Source organism: Cervus elaphus, chromosome 20 (genome assembly GCF_910594005.1).
Source record: "Cervus elaphus chromosome 20, mCerEla1.1, whole genome shotgun sequence".
Taxonomy (NCBI): domain Eukaryota; kingdom Metazoa; phylum Chordata; class Mammalia; order Artiodactyla; family Cervidae; genus Cervus; species Cervus elaphus.
This window is the reverse complement of record NC_057834.1, coordinates 42,396,760-42,417,870: the sequence shown is the minus strand read 5'-3', so window position 1 is coordinate 42,417,870 and position 21,111 is coordinate 42,396,760. Positions and strand designations below refer to the sequence as shown.

At 42.0% G+C, this 21,111-nt stretch overlaps 2 non-coding genes and 1 pseudogene across 2 annotated transcripts; all 3 read right to left on the bottom strand.

Annotated features, from left to right (window-relative positions):
- Window positions 1-5,657: 5,657 nt before the first annotated feature.
- LOC122677463 lies at window positions 5,658-6,184 on the bottom strand (annotated as a pseudogene).
- A 4,502-nt stretch (window positions 6,185-10,686) lies between these two features.
- LOC122678476 lies at window positions 10,687-10,793 on the bottom strand. The gene has a single exon (XR_006336146.1). It is a non-coding gene; the product is annotated as a U6 spliceosomal RNA (small nuclear RNA).
- Window positions 10,794-19,606: 8,813 nt separating this feature from the next.
- On the bottom strand, window positions 19,607-19,713 carry LOC122678432. Its single transcript, XR_006336106.1, has one exon. It is a non-coding gene; the product is annotated as a U6 spliceosomal RNA (small nuclear RNA).
- Between the last annotated feature and the right edge of the window lie 1,398 nt (window positions 19,714-21,111).

Below are 21,111 nucleotides of genomic sequence, written 5' to 3'. Positions count from 1 at the left end.
CTTAAAACTCAACATTCAGAAAACTAAGATCATGGTATCTGGTCCCATCACTCCATGGCAAATAGGAGGGCAAACAATGGAAACAGTGAGAGACTATTTTCTTGGGCTGCAGATGGTGACTGCAGCCATGAAATTAAAAGACACTTGCTCCTTTGAAGAAAAGCTATGAGCAACCTAAGACAGCATATTAAAAGCAGAACATTACTTTGCCAACAAAGGTCCATCTAGTCAAAGCTATGGTTTTTTCAGTAGTCATGTATGGATGTTAGAGTTGGACTATAAAGAAAGCTGAATGCCTAAGAATTGATGCTTTTGAACTGTGGTGTTGGAAAAAACTCTTGAGAGTCCCCTGAACTGCAAGGAGATCAAACCAGTCAATCCTAAAGGAAATCAGTCCTGAATATTCATTGGAAGGACTGATATTGAAGCTGAAGCTCCAATACTTTGGCCACCTAATGTGAAGAACTGACATTGGAAAAGACCCTGATGTTGGGAAAGATTGAAGGCGGGAGGAGAAGGGGAAGACAGAGGATGAGATGGTTGGATGGCTTCACTGACTCAATGAACATCAGTTTGTGTAAGCTCCGGGAGTTGGTGGTGGACAAGGAAGCCTGGTGTGCTGCAGTCCATGGGATCACAGAGTCGGACACGATTGAGTGAATAATGAAATTAACTGAAATGGTCATTTTACTTTGTTTCTTCACCTCCCCCCCAACTCTGACCCATAAAAGAACTTGGCTTCCAGACCCTGAGAAGATGGTTATTTTGAAGCGCTAGCCTGAAATCTGTCAGCCTCTCAGTCGATGAGGTTGAACTTGGTAACAGTGGTGCAGAGGATAAGAAGCCACCTTCCAATGCAGGGAACATAGGTTCGATCCTTGGTCCAGGAAGATTCCACATGCTGCAGAACAAACTAAGCTCATGCACCACAACTGCTGAGCCTGCCTGCCGCAACAACTGAAGCCAGCGTGCCTAGAGCCGATGCTCCCCAACATGAGAAGCTGGTGTACCGTAATGAAAAGTAGCGCCCACTTGCAGCAACTAGAGAAAACTTGTGCAAAGCAATGAAGACCCAGCACAGACAAAAATAAATAAAAATTAAAATGACTGTGTATCAAGATTTGGTGTAGTAACAAGAAAGAATATCCACATTTATCTGAAAAGGCATTTTGAAATATTCCTCCCTTTTGTAACAACATATTTGAAAGGTCATATTTTCTTTATGTATGCCAATCAAAACAACAAATTGAATGCAGATACAGATATCATCTGTTAAAGAGACTTGCAAAAATGTAAAACAGTACACCCTTCTCATTACATTTTTGTTTTGGAGAATGTAGTTGTTTTTCATAGAAACTGAACTATGTTAACATGTAATCTGTTCATGGTTGCTATTTCTTACAGGATTAATATTTTTTAAATTTCTGTTTTAATTTCTAATATACTAAATATCAATGCATATGTAATTTACATAAACAAAAGCTTTTGGGAATCTTCAGTTTTTAAGAGGGTAAAGACTGCCATGCTCTTGTGACCAAATCAGACACGAATCCCTCTTCTTGTGTAGAGACTTCTTCGCGGAACCAAGTTCCTCCTGGGCTATTCAAGGACTTCTTTCCTACTAAAGTTCAAGTGGGTAATAATGAAACTGAGTTTGGTGCAAGCAAGACAGGGTTTTATGCAATGGCCAGAAAACAGAGGTTCTAAAAGCACCTTCTCCCCAAAGGGAGGGGAGTAAGGGAGTTTTAAGGCCTAGGAGGCAGACATTTATTCAGGACTCCAGGAAGGAGAAGGGGATTTTCAGGGGCAGCCAGGACATGGGCAGTCTTCCACTCTCCTTTGCACACAGCATAAATCATCCCTGTTAGACTGCAAACACCCACTTTGGTTGGCGATCTTAACATGGTAGTAAGAAGCAAAAGTAGCGCTCTAACACCTCCAGGTTCCATCTACCTGCTGCGGTCAAGTCAGAGCTATTTCGGGGGCGGTTGACCACTGTATTTCGCTTAAAGTACAGCTGCAAAGCATCTCTGCCAAATACCAGGTACTTTCAAAACAAACACAGATCAATCAGAGCAGAGCCCTTCAGCTCTCAGGGGTTAGTGTGGAAACACAGAGATGAAGGCAAGGAAAGCAGTGACCTTTTAGCCTACTTCGTCCACCAACTTGGATCTTGCCAGTTCAGTCTGGTTTTGGCTCTGACTTTTGTAACCTATTGATAAAACAAAAGTAGCCTGTAAAGTTAAAAACAAACAGTTTCTGCTCCTAAGGCCTGCTACATAGCATGCATGCGTGCTAAGTTGCTTCAGTTATGTCTGACTGTTTGCAACCCTATGGACTGTAGCCTGCCAGGCTCCTCTGTCTATGGGACTCTCTAGGCAAGAATATTGGAGCAGGTCGCCACGCCCTCCAGGCAATATTCACGACCCAGGAATCGAACTCTCATCTCTTATATCTCCTGCGTTGGCAGGTGAGTTCTTTACTGCTAGCGCCACCTGGGACACTTAAATGTTTAATTATACCTAATTGTTTCCTAGCTTAATACAAGGACTGGCAAGACAGTGGTGAAAAGGGCTTCCCACGTAGCTCAGTGGTCAAGAATCTGCTTCCTAATGCAGGAGACGTGGGTTTGATCCCTAGGTCACGAAGATCTCATGGAGAAGAAAATGGCATCCCTCTACAGTGTTCTTGCCCGTGAAATCCCATAGACAGAGGAGCCTCGTGGGCAGCCTACAGTCCATGGGGTCGCAAAAGAATTGTACACAACTTAGCACCTAAACAACATTTATTTCTGGACTGTAGAAAACGCAGAGTTGGGGGGAAGGAGTTGCTTTTATGAATGTTTGAAAGTGTTTCAGGATGTTACTTTTGTAGTACAGGGAAACATGTAAAATTACTTCTTTGAACTCTATTATTTACTGATAGCTTCCTCCTTGCTTTGTTTCTATCTCTAATGAGCAAAGGCCTCTTAACCTATCATTTAAACCACTATCTTTCCAGTGATTTTTATCTCCCAAGCTCCTTTTTAACCCACACTTGCCCAGCTAAACTGCAAGCATGGATTGGTTCTCAACCACCTACCTTTTCAGTATTTTCATCTGGACTTGTCAGTTTCAGAGAAGTTAAGTCATTTGAATAAAGACACTTAATTAATTAGGGGTCAGAGCCAAGATCAAAACCCAGTCTATCTCACTAAAATGTGAGCCTCCACGAAATGATTATTTCCCATTATCAGCGGTCCTCTCATCATTTCCTTGCAGCAACTACTTCATCACACTTTCTTCTACTCCCCCATCACTCTCAGCAGAAGACATCACCTTTACAAAGGGAGTCAGGGCCTTTAGGCAGTAAGTTCTGAAAGTTATGAACCTCTTCTCTTATCTTCTTCAGCCTCTCTTGGCAGCAGTTAAGCCCCCTCTCTCTCCTGTCTCTCTTGTCTTCAGCATCTGCTCGGCCAGTGCTTTTCCCTTGGCATATAAGCATCAAGTCCACACTGTTGATAACCTTACCTGAGACTTTATGCTTTGCTGGTTGATGTTTTATTTTACAATGAAATCTATTTCCTTTATAATTAAAAAAAAATAGGTTATTTATGGAAAGGGAAAATGCTCATGAGGTATGAAATAAAACAAGAAACCTTCAAAATAGATAATTTTTATTCAAAATGTCTCCTCTGTCAACTGGGTTTATAGAAGAACTGTCTATTCTTTTCACTTTTCTGTGCTTTCTGAGTTGAATAAAAAGACTATGTAACTACTTTTGTAATCAGAAAAGCTCACATGTTGTCTTTCAAAAGTAAAACCACCATCACAGCAAAAAGAATAAAATACCTAGTAATAAACCTACCCGAGGAGGCAAAAGATCTGTACTTGGAAAACTTTGAGACACTGATGAAAGAAATAAAGGATTCACAGATAGAGAGATATACCATGTTCTTAGATTGGAAGAATCAACTCTGTGAAAGGGACTGTACTACTCAAAGCAATCTACACATTCAGTGCAATCTCTATCAAATTGCCAATGGCATTCTTCACAGAGTTTGGACAAAAATTTTTATAATTTATATGGAAACACAAGAGACCCACAAGAGATAAAGCAATTTTGAGAACTAAATACAGAGCTGGAAGAATCAGTTTCCCTGAGCTTAGACTATACTATAAAGCTAAGGTAGTCAAAACAGTATGGCACTGGCACCAAAATAGAAATACGAATCAGTGGAACAGGGTAAAAAGTCCAGAGATTAAACCCATGCTCCTATGGTCACCTAATCTGTGACAAAAGAGGCAAGAATTTACAGTGGAGAAAAGGCAGCCTCTTCAATAAGTGGTGCTAGGAAAACTGGACAGTTAAATGAAAAAGAATCAAGTTAGAACACTTCCTAACACCAAACACAAAAATAAACTCGGAATGAATTAAAGTCCTAAATATAAGACCGGACACTATAAAACTCTTAGAGGAAAGCATAGGCAGAACACGCTGACATAATCACAACAAGATCTTTTTGACCCATCTCCTAGAGTAATAAAATAGAAGCAAAAATGAACAAATAGGATCTAATTAAACTTAAAAGCTTTTGGCCAGCAAAAGTAACCAAAAACAAAATGAAAAGACAATCCTCAGAATGGGAGAAAATATCTGGAAATGAAGCAACTGACAAGGGATTAATCTCCAAAATATACAAACAGTTCATGCAGCTCAATATAAAAAAAATCACCAAATCAAAAAGTGGGCAGAAGATTGAAATAGACATTTCTCCAGAAGACATACAGATGGCTGAGAGGCACATGAAAAAGATACTCAGCATCACTAGTTATCAGAGAAATGCAAATCAAAACAACATGAGGTATCACCTCACACTCCTCAGAATGTTTTTGTTGTTCAGACACTACTGTTGTGGTCTGTGTGCAGGTTGGAAAAGAATTTCCAGTTTCATGAGGCAGAATGAGAGGAGAATAAAGTTTATTAGAGTGGGAGGTGCTGTTAGAACAGTGGGCTGGCTCAAGGGAGAGCTGAACGCTTTCACAGGCTTGCAACTGTTTTTTACAGCCTCAAGACAGAAAATTCCTACTTGAAGGGTGGCATTAGGTGATTGGTTAGGATGCTATAGGGTGGATAGTAGGGTGGTATTTTACATAATATGGAGTCAAAGAACTGGCCGGTTTAGATCTGGAGGCTCATGGCAACAGTACCAATGGGGCTTGGTCAGTTCTAGAGATTTTTGTCCTGTGACTTGGATATAGGGCTCCACATCTGTGACCTTGATATAGGGCTCCACAGTTAAGTTGTGTCTGAATCATTGCAACCTCGTGTGCTGCAGCAGGCCAGGCTCCTCTGTCCTCCACTATCTTCCAGAGTTTGCTCAAATTCATGTCCACTGAGTTGGTGATGCTATCTAACCATCTCATTCCACGCCACCCCTTCTCCTTTTATTTATTTGTCGATGCTGCAAAAACCTTTATTCTTTCCATTTGGTCCAAGGCTTGAGAGAGCTCTAGAGTGTTAAGATGCTGCCTAGCGGCTGCAGAGAGGAAACTTCAGACAGAAGCCCTGATGTGAGGTGTGTGTGTGTGCTCAGTCATGTCTGACTCTTTGCAGCCCCATAGACTGTAGCCTGATGTTAGGGGGGCTCCTCAAAGGCCGCTGGGCTTCAAAGGCTCCTAGTCATGGTTGAGGGTGAGCCTTTCAAAGAGATATTCACCCAACCCAGCCTGGGGACCAGCCAGCCTGCAGAGGTTGCTCAGGTGGTCACCATCTTCTTGGTGATTTTCACCTCCTCATCTAGGAAGTGGTTTTCCAGGAAGGCACAGAGGTGGGAGTCTGCATGAGTAGAACCCAGGCCACGCAGATCCAATATGGTCTGGTTCAGGTTCTTCTCTATGAGGAAGGCAGCTTTCATAGCATCCTGGGTTTTACCCCACTCATCTTCAGATGATTTCTGCACGTCCAGAAAGAGGGGGCGGCCGCTGCACTGGTTTTGCATTTTCAAGAGACTTTCCATGTCCTCACACTTCTCCTAGGCCAATTTGCAGAAGAATTGGGCCACACCCTCCAGAGCCACAATGTCGGTGGTCAAAACAGAAGCCCAGAGAGAGGTAGGTATAGGAGGCCCACAGATACATGTTGACCAGGTGATGACAACGGCCTCCACCTTGGTGGAATAATTCTGACAAATCTGGGAGTTCATGGTTAATCGGTAATAAGGAGTGAAGCTCAAAAAATGGTGGCTAGTCCTGGTGATCACAGACAGCTGAGTGGCTGATTCCAAAGGCTGCAACTGGAAAAAAAGTTGGAGGGTGGTTGCAGGCTGGAGTAAGGGGGTTTCCTTGGGTCTGCTCCTTTCAAGCACTGTAGAAGCAAGAGACAGATCCATGGGACCGCCAAGTGCACTTTGCCCCCTTCTCCTTTTAAGGCCTTCAATCTTTTCCAGCATTAGGGTTTTTTTTTTCCAATGAGTCACTCTTCCCATCTGGTGGCCAAAGTATTAGAGCTTCAGCTTTAGCATCAGTCCTAATGAATATTCAGGACTGATTTCCTTTAGGACTGGATTGGTTTGATCTCCTTGCAGTCCAAGGGACTCTCAAGAGTCTTCTCCAGCACCACAATTTGAAAGCATCAATTCTTTGGCACTCAGCCTTCTTTATGGTCCAACTCTCACATCCATGCATGACTACTGGAAAAACCATAACTTGATTATATGGACCTTTGTCGGCAAAATGATGTCTCTGCTTTTTAAACATGCTGTCTAGGTTGGTCATAGCTTTTCTCCCAAGGAGCAAGCATCTTTGAATTTCATGGCTGCAGTCACTGTCTGCAGTGATTTTGAAGCCCAAGAAAAGAAAGCTGTCACTTCTTCCACTTATTCCCCTTCTATTTGCCAGAAGAGATGGAACCAGGCGCCATGATCTTAATTTTTTCCAAGCTGAGTTTCAAGCCAGCTTTTTCACTCTCCTCTTTCACTTTCATCAGGCTCTTTAGTTTCTCTTCATTTTCTGCCATTAGAGTGGTATCATCTGCATATCTAAGGTTATTGATATTTCTCACGGCTATCTCTCCTCAAAATGGCCCTCAACAAGAAATTTCCAAAAATAAATGCTGAAGAGGGTGTGGAGAAAAGGGAGCCCTTCTACACTGTTGGTGGGAATATATATTGATGCAGCCACTATGGAGAACAGTATGGAGGTTCCTTAAAAAACTAAAAATAGAACATATGACCCAGGAATCCCACTCCTAAGCATATACCCAGAAAAAAACCAAACATAATTTGAAAAGATATATATACCCCAATATTCAATGCAACACTATTTACAATAGCCAGGATATAGAAACAACCTAAATGTTCATCACTAGAAGATGGGGTAAAGAAGATGTGGTATATAAACACAATGGACTATTACTCAGTCATAAAAAGGAATGACATTGGGTCATTTGTGGAGACATGTATGGACCCAGAGAGTATCATACAGAGTGAAGTCATATAGTTTAATAAAGTATATTTTTCTTCAGATTTTATTCTATAAGGCAATGTCATATTTTGACAAATACTTGTGAGATATTCTTTTATTGATCTTCCTGAGAAGAGAATGGAGATAAAATATGAATCAAGCACAAGGCCCTTATCTGATAAGTTAAGATAGAGAAATCAGAGCAATATTTCAAATGAGCTAAGACTATAATGATGAAACAACAGAATGAGGTACTGTTGAATCAACAACACTTTTTGTACCTCAGAGCAACGAGAAAAATATTTTCCTATCGTAAGAGGACAAATTTGATGCAAAAAAAATTATTATAATGTGAAAGCACATTGTGTGTTAGGGCTTCCCTGGTGGCTCAGACTGTAGAGAATCTGCCTGCTAAGGAAGGAGACCCAGGTTTGATCCCTGGGTCAGGAAGATCCCCCAGAGAAGGAAATGGTAACCCACTCCAGTATTCTTGCCTGGAAAATTCCATGGACAGGGGAGCCTGGTGGGCTACAGTCCATGGGGTTGCAGAGTTGGACATGACTAAGTGATAACACACACATATTATTATAATGTGAAAGCACATTAGAGTAATCCAAGATGTATCTTTCTAGTAGATTCCATTAGGACACCTAACAATCACTGGGGGACTCAGTCAAATGTCACTTCTAGTTCTCAGAGACATACTCGTTCAGTACATCATAGGTAGGGTAAATAATCTGCATTTTTAATTACCTTCTCAGGTAAAACTGACTTAAGTTGTTAACACTATTTTCATATTGTGTGAGAGAGGAATGGATAATTTACACAATTCTTCCTCTTTGTTGTTGGCTGCACAGCCTTCAGGATCTTAGTTCCCCAACCAGAGATTGAACAGGGACCTTTGGCAGTGAAAGGGTGGAGTCCTAACCACTGGATTGCCAAAGAATTCTCTATACACTTCTTTTTTTACCCTTTTAATAGATGCTTTTAGGGCTTCCCAAGTGGCTCTAGTGGTAAAGAATCTGCCTGCCAATGCAGGAGACATAAGAGGCGCAGGTTTGATCCCTGGGTTGGGAAGATCCCCTGGAGGAGGGCATAGCAACCCACATCAGTATTCTTGCCTGGAGAATCCCATGGACAGAGAAGCCTGGTGGGCTACAGTTCATAGGGTTGTAAAGACTGCAGCTTTTAAATGCTTTTAATGTACATAGAGAAAGACCTCCATGAAATGCTATAACAGATGTAGAAATTTGCTGCATCTTTTGAGAGAGAGAGGAAAAAAAAAAGAAAAACTAAACCCATAGCTCATCAGAACAAAATAAACCTCTTCAACCTACTGCTTTTAGGAAATATCACTCTAAACTTTTTATCATAAATTTTGGTAATAAAATAAAATCAGTTCACTTAGTATACTTTTTAAAATAGAAGATTAGGATTTAGCTCTTTACTCCATATGTAACACTCATCTCCTCTTCTAATAGTAGACAATAATTTTTGGATAAATTGGTATTTATTGTTTATATAATTATGATTTTGTAAGGTTTGTTTTGGTTGTTGATTAGTCGTTAAGTTGTCCAATTCTTTTGCAACCCCACCAGGCTCCTCTGTCCATGGTATTTCCCAGGCAAGAATACTGGAGTGGGTTGCCATTTCCTTCTGCAGGGAATCTTCCCAACCCAGGGATCAAACCTGTGTCTCCCGCATTAGTAGGCAGATTCTTTGCCACTGAGCCATCAGGGAAATTTGTTCACTTTATTAAGCCTCTATTAAACCTGCCTTTTATGCATATTTTTGTTTTTCCCAGAATTTATAACTGCCTTGGGCTTTTTTGTTTCTTTGTTTTGTTTTCATTCCCTCTGCTAGAAGTGTAAACCTCAAATTGGTCGAAGTAGGTAGCCTGATGACCTTGTGTGATGGCCTTCTGTTCTAATCTGGCTGGTTGCACGAGGCCTGCAGCAAGATTGTCGTGGTTCTTCCCTACACCTTCATCCAGGGAATCCCTTTGTTTGTCTTCTCTGTGGAGCCTCTGTTTCCTGGATACCATGTTCTGATTTTCCCTGGTCTCATGCTCTATTAGTGGAATTCTTCATCCACAAGCTTCCTGAGGAAGGGAGCCCAGAAAACAAATTTCCTGTCTTTGCATGCCTGAAAATATCTTGGCAGAGTATAGAATTTTAGATTAAAAATACTGTTTTTAGGATTTTGAAGGCATTGCCCCATTGTTTTCTAGTTTTTAAGAATATTATTAAATCCAGTGCCATTCTGAGTATGCTACTGAGTATCTTCTGTATGCAGCCTGATTTTTCTCTCTGGATGACTTTACAAGTTGTTCTTAATATTTACTCTGAAATTTGATGATGAAAAACCCTTGGGTGTTTGATTTTTAAAAATTTTTGTTTGTTTCCTTGTTTTTTTAATTTAGTGTCCTGGTAATTTCATGGGCCCTTTCAAGCTATAAACTCATGTCCTTCAGTGTAGGAAATTGCTATTGAATTATTTCTTTAATAATTTTCCTACTGACTATTTTATTTCTTCTCACTTTCTAAAACCAGATACTCTGTGTCCTAGACTGAATTTCTAATTTTCTTATATCTATATTTTCTATTTCTTTGTATTTTTATTCTATCCTCTAGGATATTTCTTCAACTTTGTCTTTGTTGTTTAGTTGCTAAGTCGAGTCTGGCTCTTTGCGACCCCATGAACTGTAGCCCACTAGACTCCTCTGTCCATGGGATTTCCCAGGCAAGACTACTAGAGTGGGTTGCCATTACCTTCTGCAGGGAATCTTCCCAACCCAGGTATTGAACCCACATATCCTGCAGTAGCAGGCAGATTCTTTACCACTGAACCACCAGGAAAGCTTCAACTTTGTCTCAGAATTCTTTTTATTAAATTACAAACTTCCACTTACACATATATATATATTTTTTCTTTTCTTTTTGGCCATACCCCATGGCTTGTGGGATTTTAGTTCCCCGACCAGGGCTCCAATGGCACCCCCTGCAGGGTGGACCCATTAGACCATCAGGGAGGTCCTGCACTTCATTTTTTTGGGGGGAGGGAGGTTAAATATGTATTTGTTTATTTATTTATTTTTTAAATATGGATTTATTTTTAACTGACCGCTTCATGTTTTTAATTTCCAGGAAGTCTTATTTTCTTTTTTAAAAAAGTGTATTAAAGTATGACTGATTAATTATATTGTGTTAGTTTCAGGTATATAGCACAGTAAATCAGTTATACAGAGAGCATGAAACGCTTCATGAATTTGCATGTCATCCTTGTGCAGGGGCCATGCTAATCTTCTCTGTATTGTTCCAACTTTAGTATATGTGCTGTAGAAGCCAGCACAAGTCTTTATTATTTTCTGAATGTTCCTTTTAATAATAGCATCCATTCTTTTGTCATTGGTGCAATGTTTTCTGTTGATTTCGATATTAATTGCAGTTTTGAGGACATTTTCTTCTGGTCCCCTTGTTATGTGTTACACTCCAGGTTCCTTTTCTTTTGGCTTCTGTCTTTTACGTGTGAGGCTTGTGAACTTGGGCTGTCTGCTCCAATTTAGGCATGAGGTCCAAAATTGCTGATTAGAAGCCCAATGCAGGGGCCAGAGGTGGTCATCTGGGGGTGACTCACTGTGGGGTGGGTGAGGGAGGGATCAGTCTTCTAGTTTCTGTTAAGGTTTTTTCCTGTGTCAGTCATCATCCCCAAAAGAAATTTTCAGTCCTCTTCCCTCTACTGCCAGAAGACTAAACACTTTCAATTTTTAAAGTCTTTACAAGTTCTAAGACTCCAATTATTTCATGCCTTTTTGGTTTTCCTCTCTCTACCTCATGAATAGAATGGAAAATATTCAAACTTAAGGATTTTAAACCTTACACATGAGACAATCCATTTTTCAAAATTACGTCTCTTATTGTCTCTAGTCTTCTCCTTGAGCTTTTATGCTTTTTAATTTCCATACTCTCCTTTTGATGTGATTTCTGGATGGAGCAGAGATAAATGGGTGTGCTCAATCCACCAGTTTAACCAGGAGTTCCTACTTCCTTAACTCTTAATTACTTTGTTTCTCTAACTCATGAGGTGGCTGTAAAAATTAAAAGTGGTAGTGCATGTGTGACAGGATGTTCAGAGAGATTTTTCTTGTTGTCTTAGAGTTTGAACTGAGTCCTCAGGGAAGGAAGAGCATGTAGGTTCCCCACATGGTAGAGAAAGACTTTACTGGATAGAAAAAGAGAACAACTCCTCTGACAATCATGGTCCCTTATCGTCATCTTCAGCCTCTAGAAATGAGACTCTTGACAAGGGAATGAAGGTTTGTGAAGATAGGGTTGTTGGTCTGCTCTATAGAGCTTTGTTGTCTCCCCCGCTTCGTCCTTAGGAAGGTGAGCAGAGGCTACAGGCCGAGTTAGGAGAGTACCAGGAGACTGGGGTGCCTGCAGGAAAATCACTCCTTGACTGGATGATTCTTGGGTAGTAGAATTATTATCCCAGTGCTGCAACAGAGCACAAGCAAAGCAGTGTGAGAGTTTTTTTTTTAATTAATTAATTTGGCTGTGCTGAGTCTTAGTTGGGGCACTCGGGATCTTCCATCCTCGTTGAGCCATGCAGGGTCTTTTTTAGTCGCTGCATGCTGGATCTTTAGTTGGGGCAGGTAGGATCTGTTCTCCAAAGAGGGATCAAAGCCGGGCCCCTTGTCAGAGAGTTTTGGAAAAACTTGACGTGAGTTTACTGGCATTTGGGAGATGCATATGAACATAGGGATAAGTATCTGCTGATGATTTGGTGAACAAGACATATTGGAGAATGACTGGAGCCCAGACCAGGAATGGCAGTGCTTGAGAGTAGCCTGTACTTCTAGCACCTGGCATGATAAGGATTTGGAAGTTTCTCATGGGCCAGGAGGACATCATGGAGAGTACCTGGGTTTTAACCATAGATGGGGCTCTGTCCAAGAGAGGTCCCTGCAGGGCAAGAAGACTCTAATGGCAAGGAACAGTGTGCTAGAAGCTCAGGATGCTCTGCAGGACATCAGTTGGAGATGCACTGTGATACTAAGGGGTGTGCAGTGTGGAGGGCCTGTGAGTCTCCTCAAATATCACCCTCCAAGAGAAAGCCAGCACTTCTAACAGACCTGGTCATATAAAACTACCCTTTTTCTTTCTCCCACTATTCCAAGCCTGGAGAAGTCAGAGGCAGGAAGTGGAGGGAGGGTGAAAGAAGAGTGACGATAAAGGTACCCGTCTCCCCACTTAGCTGTTTCAGATCTCTGGGCTGTGAGTTCAGCTTGAGTTGGGGGGTGAGGAGTGAGCTAGGAATTGAATATAAGATTGAAATTTTTAAAAATGGACTGTTCAAGACTTGTATTCCATGAAAATAACAAGAAAGCCATGGGGTGTACTTGAGAAATGTGTTCCAAGGATGGGGAAGTTTGCTGACAGAGCACAGTTGAAGACAGAAGCTGATGGCAGGATAGGATGAGTGGGGGGGAATTCTTTGTATCTTATCAAACCCAGACAGTTAAATAAATCATTTAGAACTTAAACTGCTAGGCATTCATTCAATCAGTATTTATTGCCAGATTCTATGTAAGTTTCATGGAATAAAAACAAGAGTGAAACCAAGAGTCCCTGCTTAGATAATCGAGTGAGGAAGACATTCTGTCTAACGTAGGAATTGCATTTAGCAGCTAATAATGGAGACCAGAAATAAGATTGAAATTTTACTTTTCTTTTGTGTAAAAAATGTCCATAGATAGAGGGTTCATAGTAGTTCCATTGTCAGCAGAGCCCACGGTCCTTCTATCTTTTTGTACCACCATTCTCAGCCTGTGGTTTTCATTCTTAAGACTTGTGGTCTAAGGTGACTGAATGGAGCTCCAGTTGTCATATCCTGCATTCCAGTCAGAAATCAGGAGGAAATGGCAAAGGGTGGAGAAGGATCCATATCAGCTTTTTTGCCCCCTTTTAAAAAGCCTTCTTGGGACTTCCCTGGCAGTCTAGCAGTTAAGACTCTGAGTTTGCAATGCAGGAGGCACAGCTTCAATCCCGGGTCAGGGAACTAGGGTCCCACATGCTGTGTGGTGCAGCAAAAACAAATAAAATAGCCTTCTTGGATGTCTCATCCAACAACTTTAGCTGACATCTCATTGGCCAGAACTTTGTCACATGACCACTCTTAGCTGCAAGGAAATGTGGGAAATATAAGAATTGTTTTACTGAGGAAGAAGCAGAGAATGGAGTTTAGATAGGTAACCACCAAACCTGTGGCAGTACATCCCTTTAGCTACTCAGAATCTGTTAAGTTCCTCATGTGGCTGTTTGTGGTCCAGCAAGCTGTAAACCAAAGACAAGTTTTCAGTCCCCAGCACAGCTTATATACAATGGTGGGAAAGTCCTCCACAAGCAAAACTCTCGTTCAGAAAAGGAAAGCATTCAGAAGTCACTTGTCACTGGTCTCTTGATGGATTGTATGTGTTCTCATCCCTTGAACCGGGATGTGCTAGTGTCTTCTTGGCCCGTAGAGCAAAGCAGAAGTAATGCCCTATAGCCTCTGAGGCTGGGCCCTGAAAGGCAAGGCGGCTGCGGCCTTGTTTGCTGAGACACTTATGCTGGGACCCTCTAGTTAACACTCCAACTGCCCTAGGGCCACCGTCTCCACCATCTTGTGAGGAGGCCCACAATTGCCTACACAGAGAGCCATTGAGAAGCCCCAAGAATATATGAAGAAAGCGAGATGCCCAGTTAGCCCAGAGCTGCTCCAGCTGCAGCTGTGTGACCGTAATCATGTAAGATACTTGGAGTGCCCAGCCAAGCCCTTAGGAGCCATGGGAACTCTGGGGATAACAAATAAGTGTTATTCTGAGCCACTAAATTTTGGGGTGGCAATAGATAACCAGAACAACACTATGTATTGGATCTGGGGGATAAGGACCACCTGCCCCAACACAGGAGTAATTTCCTTGCTTGGTCTGTTTGGCTTTCCCAAGTTCTACACCCTTGGGAAAATCCTCATTGTTTCCCATGATCCCTTGCTCTGTCCTCATGGAGGTTGTTTTTTATTTTTTTTCGTACTTGTGTGCGTGCTCCATCGTATCCAACTCTTTGTGACCCTATGGACGGTAGACCACCAGGCTTCTCTCTCCATGGAATTTCCCAGACAAGAATACTGGAATGGGTTGCCATTTCATTCTCCAGGGGATCTTCCCAGACCAGGGAATAAACCTGCGTCTCCTACGTCTCCTGTATTGGCACTCGAATTCTTTACCACTGAGCCAACCAGAGGAGCCTAAGTAATAGTTGCTCAGTCGTGTCCGACTCTTTGTGACCCACGGATTTTTTTCATGTTTATTTGTATTTACTTATTTCTTAGTTTCAGCACGTGGGATCTTTGATCTTCGTTACAGCATGCAGGATCTTTAGTTGTGGCTTGTGAACTCTTAGTTGCGACATGTGGGGCCTAGTTTCCTGATTAGGGATCAAACCCAGGCCCCCAGGATTGGGAGTGCAGAGTCTTAGCCACTGGACTCCAGGGAAGTCCCAGGGAAGTTGTCTCTTGTCCTCCATCTCTCATGGCCCATCTGAAGTGGGCTCTGTGGGTGATACTCTCCTTAAGGGCTACACACCTTCGGCAGCCACCTCTAGAGGGAGCCTCTTCTGTGTAAGAGATTCAGGATGTTTTTACCAACAGCCATAGCTGCTGTAGGCCAGATGTGGGTTTTGTTTGTTTTAATTAGCGTAGTTTCCTGAAATAAATAGTAGGCTTCCAGTCTATTCTTAAGCGTGAGTTAGTTACTATGGCCAAAGATCCTAAGTGAGTGCATGCATGCGTTCTCACTCACTTCAGCTGTGTCTGACTGTTTGCAACCCTATGGACTGTGACCTGCCAAGCTCCTCTCTCTGTGCAAGATTCTCCAGGCAAGAATACTGGAGTGGATTGCAGGCCCTCCTCCAGGGGATCTTCCCAACCCAGGGACTGAACCTGAGTCTCCTGCATCTCCTCCACTGCAGGCAGATTCTTTGCTGCTGAGCCACTGGGGAAACCAAAGATCTTACGTAGCATATTAAACCTTAAAGATCACATGTTGCATGTTGGTTTCTGTGCTCTGACTATCCTCCCTAATTATTCTTCAAGGTTTGAAGGAGAAAATAACACTGCTAATCTGGTCTTTGCTGGGAGTTTTGCACCTCTTAACAGTGATCAATGCAAAGAAATAGAGGAAAACAATAGAATGGGAGAAACTAGAAATCTCTTCAAGAAAATTAGAGATACCAGGGGAACTTTTCATGCAAAGATGGGCACAATAAAGGACAGAAATGGTATGGACCTAACAGAAGCAGAAGATATTAAAAAGAGGTGGCAAGAATACACAGAAGAACTAGACAAAAAAGATCTTCATGACCCAGATAACCACGATGGTGTGATCACTTCACCCAGAACCAGACTTCCTGAAATGTGAAGTGGGCCTCAGGAAGCATCATTATGAACAAAGCTAGTGGAGGTGATGGAATTCCAGTTGAGCTATTTCAAGTCCTAAAAGATGATGCTGTGAAAATGCTGTACTCAGTATGCCAGTGAATTTGGAAAACTCAGCAATGGCCACAGGACTGGAAAAGGTCAGTTTTCATTCCAATCCCAAAGAAAGGCAGTGCCAAAGAATGTTCAAACTACGCACAGTTGCAATCATCTCACACACTAGCAAAGCAATGCTCAAAATTCTCCAAGCCAGGCTTCAACAGTATGTGAACCACGAACTTCCAGATGTTCAAGATGGATTTAGAAAAGGCAGAGGAATCAGAGATCAAATTGCCAACATCCATTGCATCATCAAAAAAGCAAGAGAGTTCCAGAAAAACATCTAGTTCTGCTTTATTGATTATGCCAAAACCTTTGACTGTGTGGATCACAACAAACTGTGGAAAGTTCTTCAAGAGATGGGAATACCAGACCACCTGACCTGCCTCCTGAGAAATCTGTATGCAGGACAAGCAGCAGCAGTTAGAACAGGACATGGAACAACAGACTGGTCTCAAATCAGGAAAGGAGTACATCAGGCTGCATATTGTCACCCTCCTTATTTAACTTCTATGCAGAGTGCAACATGAGAATTGTGCTGGATGAAGCACAATCTGGAATCAAGATTTCTTGGAGTAATATCAATAACCTCAGATATGCAGATGACACCACCCTTATGGCAGAAAGCAAAGAAGAACTAAAGAGCCTCTTGATGAAAGTGAAAGAGGAGAGTGAAAAAGTTGTCTTAAAACTCAACATTCAGAAAACTAAGATCATGGCTTCTGGTCCCATCACTTCATGGCAAATAGATGGGGAAACAATGGAAACAGTGAGAGACTTTATTTTCTTGGGCTCCAAAATCACTACAGATGGTGAGTGCAGCCATGAAATTAAAAGACACTTGCTCCTTTGAAGAAAAGCTATGACAACCCTAGACAGCATATATATATATATATATACAATTTTTTTTTTTAGACAGCATATTAGAAACTGAGACATTGCTTTTCTGACAAAGGTCCGTCTAGTCAAAGCTATGGTTTTTCCAGTAGTCATGTATGGATGTGAGAGTTGGACCATAAAGAAAGCTGAGTGCCAAAGAACTGATGCTTTTGAACTGTGGTGTTGGAGAAGACTCTTGAGACTCCCTTGGACTGTGTGGAGATCCAACCAGTCCATCCTAAAGGCAATCAGTCCTGAATATTCATTGGAAGGACTGGTGCTGAAGCTGAAGCTCCAATCCTTTGGCCACCTGATGCAAAGAGCCCACTCATTGGAAAAGTCCCTGATTCTGGGAAAGATTGAAGGCAGGAGGAGAAGGGGATGACAGAGGCTGAGATGGTTGGATGTCATCACCGACTCGATGGACCTGAGTTTGAGCAAACTCCGGGAGTTGGTGATGGACAGGGAAGCCTGTGTGCCACAGTCCATGGGGTTGCAGAGTTGGACACGACTGAGTGACTGAACTGAATCGAGCAGAGAGTGCTTGAGAAGGGGTTGGAATCTGTGTTAGATCTTGGTAGGATGACTATTTAGCAGCTACCATTCTGAACTTCTTCCAGTTGGAGGGTAGAGAAGTAGTTGACACTTTCAATCCAGCAGGCTCCATTTAATAAGACTCTCAGTCAACTTTTATATTTTTGATTTTGTGTGTGCCTGAAGTAAAGAGCACTTTCCTAAGCACAGTATTATTTCCTTTTTAATGGAGGCGTGTTCATATGTGTGTGCATGCTAAGTCATTTCAGTTGTGTCCAACTCTTTGCAACCTTATGGACTGTACCCTGCCAGACTCCTCCATCTGAGAGATTCTCCAGGCAAAAATAGTGGAGTAGTGGGTTGTCATGCCCTCCCCCAGGGGATCTACCTGACCCAGGGGTTGAATCCATGTCTCTTATGTTTTCTGCAGTGGCAGGTGGATTCTTTACCACTAGCACCACCTGGTTTTCAATGTACACATTTTAAAATTTTATTTATTTTTATTTATATACTTGCACGTGCCAGGTCTTAGTTGTGGCATGCAGGCTCTTTAGTTGTGGCATGTGGGATCTAGTTCCCCGACCAGGAATTGAACCCAGGCCCACTGCATTGGGAGCTCAGAGTCTTAGCCACTGGACCACCAGGAAAGTCCCCCTATATTATACATTTTAAATATGTGCAGCTTATTGTATGTCAATTATACCTCAACAAATCTTTTAAAAATGTTGTATGTGTATGCAAAAAGAATATGTGCCCCCAATTATTGGCTGCAGGGTTTTAGATAATAGGTCAAACCTTCAATTATGTTGTTCAAATCTCCTAAATTTTTACTGAAACATATTTTTTCTTTTTACTGAAAAATTTATCTGTTTTTGGCTGTGCTGGATCTTTGTGGCTGCACGTGGGCTTTCTCTAGTTGCGCTGAGTGGAGGCTTCTTTCTACCTGTGGTGCTTGGGCTTCTCATTGCTGTGGCTTCTCTTACAGAGCACAGGCTTGAGGGTGCACAGGCTCGGCAGTTGCCGCTCTCTGGCTCTAGAGTGCAAGCTTCAGTATTTTTGGCACATGGGCTCAGTTGCCCCGAAGCATGTGGAATCCTCCCAGAGCAGGGATGCAACCCATGTCCCCTGCACTGGCAGGCGGACTCCCAACCACTGGACCTCCAGGAAGTCCAAAACACATTTTTCTTGATCCATCAATCAACTGAGGGAAATACGTTAACATTTCCCACAATTGTAGTTATCAATTTTTCCTGGGAGTTCTGACAGTTTATATATTTGGAGCTGTGTTATTAAGAAACAAGTTTATAATTATGTCTTCTTGGTGCATTAAAACATATCAATGTGGCAGCTCTCTTTATCTCCAATTCATGCTCTTAGTCATAAATTTTATTTTATCTAGTAGTAACATACTTACATCAGCTGTTTTATTTGTTTGTTTAGTATTTGCTAGGCACATCTATATTTTCTGTTCTTTAACTTTTAAGCTATTTCTTATGTTTTAGGTATGTCTCTTGTAATCAAAATATAAATGGGTATGAATTTTTATTTACGAATTTTTGTGTGGGGGGGTAACATATGGCTTTGGGGATCTTCTTTCTTTCTTTTTTTTTTTCATTTATTTTTATTATTTGGAGGCTAATTACTTTACAATATTGTAGTGGTTTTTGCCATACATTGACATGAATCAGCCATGGATTTACATGTGTTCCCCATCCCGATCCCCGCTCCCACCTCCCTCCCCACCCCATCCCTCTGGGTCTTCCCAGTGCACCAGCCCTGAGCACTTGTCTCATGCATCCAACCTGGACTGGCGATCTGTTTCACACTTGATAATATACATATTTCGATACTGTTCTCTCAGATCATCCCACCCTCATCTTCTCCCATAGAGTCAAAAGTCTGTTCTATACATCTGTGTCTCTTTTTCTGTCTTGCATATAGGGTTATCGTTACCATCTTTCTAAATTCCATATATATGCGTTAGTATACTGTATTGGTGTTTATCTTTCTGGCTTACTTCACTCTGTATAACGGGCTCCAGTTTCATCCATCTCATTAGAACTGATTCAAATGTATTCTTTTTAATGGCTGAGTAATATTCCATTGTGTATATGTACCACAGCTTTCTTATCCATTCGTCTGCTGATGGGCATCTAGATTGCTTCCATGTCCTGGTTAAAAATATGGAACGCTTCACGAATTTGCATGTCATCCTTGCGCAGGGGCCATGCTAATCTTCTCTGTATCGTTCCAATTTTAGTATATGTGCTGCCGAAGTGAGCACTAGGGATCTTATTTCTGTGACCAGGGGTTGAACCCATTCCCCCTGCAGTGGAAGCGCAGAGTCCTAACGACTGGACCACCAGGGAATTCCTCAAGTTAAACAGTTCTAATATTCATAAACAGGTGTAAACAAAACATTCTGGTCCACTCTCCCCATCTCCCCCTACCTAGAAGCAACTACTTTCAAATCTTGTATCTGGTAGTTTATTAATTATCTCTTTTCATATATCTAAGTAACATACAGTGACTACTTGATTTTTTACTTAATAGCATTATGCACTGATATTTTTTTTTTTAAACCACACTGAGAGGCATGTGGGATCTTAGTTCCCCGACCAGGGATCAGCCCTGGCCCCCTCCATTGGGAGCTTGGACTCTGAAACCACTGGACCAGCAGGGAAGGCCCTAGGCATTGATTTCTAAAATGGACAAAAGGGCTCAGCTGTTTTACATCCACCTTCTCCTTCCCCCATTTCCTCCATATAATTATATATAACAATTTTGGTTAAAGGACTATTCAGAATTTACATTATTTTGACTATGCAGATAATATTCATAGATGAGTCACTATGATACTTGCCTTGAAGTGCTTTTGGTTGTCTAGCTATTACTAATTGACCCCAGACTCTTCTCCAGCTGTCTGGATCTCATCTGAAAGCATCCATCAATCTCACTTTCTCACAGACATCTTTCTCTGAGCCTCCTGCTGGTGCCTCTCTGACCTCCTTGCCCTTTCCTCTTTGATCTCCCTTCATGCTCATCCTGGGAATTCAAACTCCTGACTTCTTCTCTACGTTGAATCCTACTGAACTTTTTTGGATCCTCTTTTTTTAAAGTTTTCATTTATTTATTTAATTTATGGATTATTTTTAGCTGCGCTGGGTCTTCGCTGCTGTGCAAGGGGTTTTCTCTAGTTGCGGTGCGTGGGCTTCTCATTGCAGCGGCTTCTGTTGTAGAACACAGGCTCGAGGGTGTGTGGGCTCAGTAGTTGTGGCTCGTGGGGTCTAGAGTGTGGTGCATGGGTCCAGTTGCCTTGCAGCATGTGGGATCTTCCCAGACCAAGGATTGAACCTGTGCCCCTTGTATTGGCAGGTGGATTCTTAACCAGAAGACCACCAGGGAAGTCTGGATCCTATTTCCCATATTCCACTGGACTTCCTTCTTGGTCTACTCTTTGCTTTGGTGGACCAAAGGCCCCAATTTTCTTTGAGAGAGTTATTCTAGCCCCAACCAGCCAACCACCAGCATGACCTTATTGGCCTGTGGCAGTGAAGGAGATCACAGACCGAAGAAAATGTGAGGCATTTCATGAAATAAAGGACAAGATATGTGTGCTCCAGGACTGGGGGCAAAGGTGAAACTTAGGTGAGATTTAAATGAAGCCATGTTCTTGGAGGTT